This window comes from Lathyrus oleraceus, chromosome 2 (assembly GCF_024323335.1).
Source record: "Lathyrus oleraceus cultivar Zhongwan6 chromosome 2, CAAS_Psat_ZW6_1.0, whole genome shotgun sequence".
Taxonomy (NCBI): Eukaryota; Viridiplantae; Streptophyta; class Magnoliopsida; order Fabales; family Fabaceae; genus Lathyrus; species Lathyrus oleraceus.
Window position 1 is genome coordinate 114,754,144 of NC_066580.1, and position 5,228 is coordinate 114,759,371.

Here is a 5,228-nt window from a genome sequence, read left to right on the forward strand (position 1 = left end):
GACAGGTTTAAACCCTAGTACACTCCCTTTGGGTGGTTCTTAACCGAGACTCCATGCTCGTGACTCACAACAAACCCGTGATTCATGGTTGATCCGTTCAGGTATCCTTAATATCAATGGAACTTGGGTGTCGATAAGGTGTAAACCATAATCCACCAAAATGGATGATTGATATTAAGGAGGGTTGAGTCGTTCATATATTGTTAATATCAATGGAACTTGGGTGTTGATAAGGTGAAAACCATAATCCACCAAAATGGATGATTGATATTAAGGACAATATGTTCCATCCCATGACCCTTGTATGGTGTGCTTTGCTTGATCCTTGAGTGTGATTGTTGCATTCATGCATTCATGCATTCATCTGCATCCATATCATCAGATAAAAAGAAAATTTTCAAGGAACTTAAGGGGTTTATTTGCAAAATTTTCAGACATGGAAAGACAAAGAAGGTTTACAAAGAAGTACAGCTTCAGACAACCCGATTTGAAAGAGTTAAGGAATCTGACATCCTATGTACTAGATCCCTTGGGTTTCAAAGCTCGCTTTGGGAAACTTCTTCCTCTTCTGACTACTCAGGTTGATGAGTACGTTGGCGCAGTTTTATGATCCTCTGTACCGTTGTTTCTCTTTTCTGGACTTTCAGTTGTTGCCTACCCTTGAGGAGTATGCTTATTTGGTGGGTATACCGATTCTGGATCAGTTGCCGTTCAGTGGCTTGGAGAGTATTCCTACTTCTCAAGAGATAGCTGACATGTTGCACATAGATGAATCCCTGATTAGTGCTCATATGACTACCAAAGGTGGAATTCAAGGTCTCCCTTCTGAGTTCCTCATTGCTCAAGCTACCGTTTATGGGAAGGCCATGAGTGAGGATGCCTTTGAAGCCATATTTGTACTTCTCATCTATGGATTGGTATTGTTCCCCAACTTCGACAAATTTGTGGATGTGAACGCTATTAGGATCTTTTCTGCTCTTAATCCCGTTCCGACTCTGTTGGGTGATACCTATTTCTCTTTGCATCTGAGGAATGCAAAGGGTGGTGGCGCTATTGTGTGTTGTTTGCCTTTGTTGTATAAGTGGTTTATTTCTCACTTACCTCAGACGGTCGCCTTCAAGGAGAACAAGGGATGTCTACGGTGGTCTACGAGACTTATGTCTCTCACTAATGATGATATCTCTTGGTATAACCGTGTATATGATGATGTGTAGATTATCGACTCTTGTGGTGAATTCTCCAATGTGCCTCTTCTTGGTACATGTGGTGGGATTAGCTACAACCCTGTTTTGGCACGTCGTCAACTTGGGTTCCCTCTAAAGGATAAACCTAATAACATTCTGTTAGAAGGTGTGTTCTTTCAAGAGGGTAAATATCCCCAAGGCTTGAAGGGCAGAATGATTCGCGCTTGGCGCAAGATCCATAAGAAAGGCAGAAATGAGTTGGGTCCTAAGAACTGCATTGCTTTGGAGCCTTATACTGCTTGGGTAAGGAAGAGAGCATCTGAGTATCTCATGCCTTACGATTATCCGAGACCTACACCTTTGGTAGTGGCTGGGCCTTCAACCCTCCCTAACCAAGGAGTAGAGGAGTTGAGAGACGAAGACCTATCACGTGCTTGGATTCGTGAAAGGGAAGAGTTGCTTCAGCAGATTAAGGAGAAGGATGCTCTGATTGAGTTCCTCGAGCATCAGGTTATTGATGATCCTGATGATGCATGGACTTCTCTACTTCCTCAGTCTTCCAAGTTTTGGAAAAGGAGGTATGACCGACTCGCCAAGGATAAAGCAGACATGGAAGCAGCATACGAGAGAGAGGTGAAGAAGCTTCGAGCATCTTCTTGTCCTATTCCCTGAGTATCAGATGATCTGTTTATAGGGATCCATAGGATGATTATTTTCCTTTTCTCTTGTAATATAATTGACAATGCTGTACTTCTTTCTCAAATATATTTGACGAGATATTTCCATATGTGATAAAAATGCTTAATATTTCAAAGTTTGCAAATAAAACCCTAGAGTTCCTTTGAAATAAAAACAAATCATATGCACAAGCATTGCATGCATCATTTGCATAAGCAGGTGTTGTTCTCAGCCTCTGGTCTTGTGGTCTAACTCTCTGCTGCTCTTCATTTATTTTGAAGACAAGCTGACTCACCGGTACTACACCAGAGCCAACTCTTCCAGATTGATGGATCATCTTGAGCAAGAGAACCGTGAACTCAAAGAAGAAGTCACCAGGCTAAGTGCTTTTGATGGAATCGTTCCTGGTTAGCCACTTATCTTCCTTTTCATACATAGATGCTGAGGATGAAGTTGGAACTCCTTTCCAAGCTTTATCTATAGCCGAGCCTGTTGAGAAGAGAACTCCTTCATTTGCTTCCTATAGAGATGCGAAATTGGCCATTGAATGTGGTGCAGTTGCTGGTCTAGGAAAAATGATTGAGCTGGAAGATAACAAGTCCCGGGCTGGCATTGGCTTTTCTTCTGGGGTCTTCAATGAGAAAGGGTTGTTCAAGAGTGGAGGTTTCATCCACACCGGTCAGGATGAAGATGTTGCTGCTGTTCTGGAAGAAGATGCAGAGGATTCTGACAACTTTGTCATCCCTGGAGGGATCTGCCACAATTGGGTCGCTGTGGATGTTCCTACAGTTATCCATAAATCAAAGTAATAATCACTTTGTTTAAAAACCCTTCTCCCATGCCAAAAGGAGAAGTGATGACATTGTTGGCGGCATTTATACAATGATATTTTCATTCAATAAATTCATGTTAAATGTTTGTTTTTCCAATTATTTTCACTTTTTGCTTTTTGCATGAAATTGGTGATCACAAAAAACCCTAAACAAAAATAAAATCAATCTTTTCATCTGCATAATGATTGCCTTGTTTGATTTCTAAAAAGCTTTCATATCCAAAATCATTATGCAGGTTGATTTCTAAACCCATTGAACATAATGATCCAACGCCATCTCCCAATTTTGAATTCCCTGTATTCGAAGCAGAGGAAGATGATGTTGAAGGGATTCCTGACGAGATTTCCCGTCTACTTGAGCATGAAAAGAAGATCATTCAGCCGCATCTTGAGAACCTGGAAACAGTCAAATTGGGGCTTTACAAATGTAATATCAACAAGGGGTGAAAAACAAAATCAAAAAAAAAAAAATTAAAAATCAAAAAAAAAAAAGAAAGATAAAAAATGGCGCCCTCAGACCCCAAGTTGATTGATGCTGAATGGGTTCAGAGTCGTTACGACCAGCTGAATTTGATCGAAGAAAAGAGATTGACTGCCATGTGCCATGGTCAGTTATATCAGCAAAGGATGAAGAAAGCGTTTGATAAGAAGGTCAAGCCTCGTGTGTTCCGAGAAGGTGACCTTGTGCTCAAGAAAATCTTGTCTTTCGCGCTCGATTTGAGGGGCAAGTGGACTCCAAACTATGAAGGTCCATATGTTGTCAAGAGAGCCCTTTTCAGGCGGTGCTTTGATACTTACAACTATGGATGGGGAGGATTTCACTCGTCCTGTGAATTCAGATGCAATCAAGAAATACTTTGCCTAAAATAAAAACAGAATAGCTCATTAAGTTGAAAACCCGAAAGGGCGGCTTAGGCAAAAATGAGCGTCTCGGTGGATTGAAAACCCGAAAGGGCGATCCAGGCAAAAGTTAGAGACATAAAAAAATGAATATTTGCATCCCGCTAGATTGAGTACCTCATCCTGGGGCAATCTAGGCAAAAATTAGGGATTTGGCAAGTAACTGCATCCTGACAAGACTGTGCTCTACATCTGTCATCCACCAGAGATTCTTGTTCATTCGTCGTCAACTGAAGCTTCGAATACATCGAATTCGGAATTGGTGGAGAAATGGTCATTATGTTCAATGTAGCCCTTTTCCAATATATATCACCAATTTCAAACTTGTACAGATCTATGGAGTCTTGCCATTTGCAGGCTACCATTCCATCAAATAAATTTGAGCTTTTATCCAATTATTCGCACTCTTATTTGTTCCTATTCAACAAATGTTTTGCATGTTTTAATTGATAAAACGTCATTGTTTTGAAAACTAAATTTTTCATAAATTGTTTTTAAACAAAGTGAATGTTCACAATGACACAAAGATACTTAAGAGATCCTCAGTGCTCTCCCAAGGGTGGTATGATTCCCAATAGGGTAAGGCATTTGCTCATATCCCTTGCATCGCTGTATCTTCCTCCTCCGGGCCCCTATTGTGGTTCATCCCCAGTAGAGTGCTGTTTGAACACTTTCGTGGTTCGTCCCCAGTAGAGTGTTGTTTGAACACTATTGTGGGGCAGTTCCCAAGCAGAGCGCTTGTTGAAGATTTAAACCTTTATCTCTCTAGCAGAACAACAATCTTTCCTCACCAGCAGGTGTGATACTCTCGGGAAGATTCGGTATTTGGTGGTTGATCCCCAGATTTCCTTCGGGTATATCCCCACCAGAGTGGTTGGTGTGGTGAACTTTATCTGTGTTGGTTCATCCCTGAGTGGTATGTTTGTTGAGATGTTCACCACTATCCCTTTCAGCAGCAGAGTAGAGATCATCTCTCCTCAGCAGGATGTGATCTCCTTGGTGGGTTTGGTACTCGGTGTTTGATCACCAGTTTCCTATCATCTCTTCCGCAGTGAAGTCTCCAGCAGAGTTGTTTTTGTGGCCATTTCTGCCTGTGCAATGAACTCTTTTCTCCGATTGTGACTGATGATCCCTCCGGAGCCTCTTGTGTTCTTCCTCCCCTGCAGAGATGTTGTTGTTCCCTGGTATCTGGTCTCCGGCAGATTGCTTTGTGCTCTCTGGTGATTTTGGCTTCCCTCTTGAGGGGTAGTACCTGGTGGTTGATTCCTGGACCTATGTGTGTTAGACATGTCTATTTTGTCAGCATTCATCATACATAAATCATGCATATATGCATAACCATAACATTCAGATATTCATGTTGCATTCTTTGCCATATATCTTTTGATTGTTGTCTCCTGCTAATTGGTGATATAGATCTTCCCAGTAGATCTCCCCAAGCAAATGTTGGTGTGTCTGATCTCTCCATATAGAGTCAGCCCCTTAAGCAGAAAGTGTTTACCCTTTCCTTCTGCACTCCCCACTGAGTTATATCCTCGTGGATGACGGTTTGTTTCCGTTTCCTCCCAACACATATATTGGGATGGGTTTCCCTATTGAGTTATTTCCTCATTAGGATGAGTCTTGATTCAGTT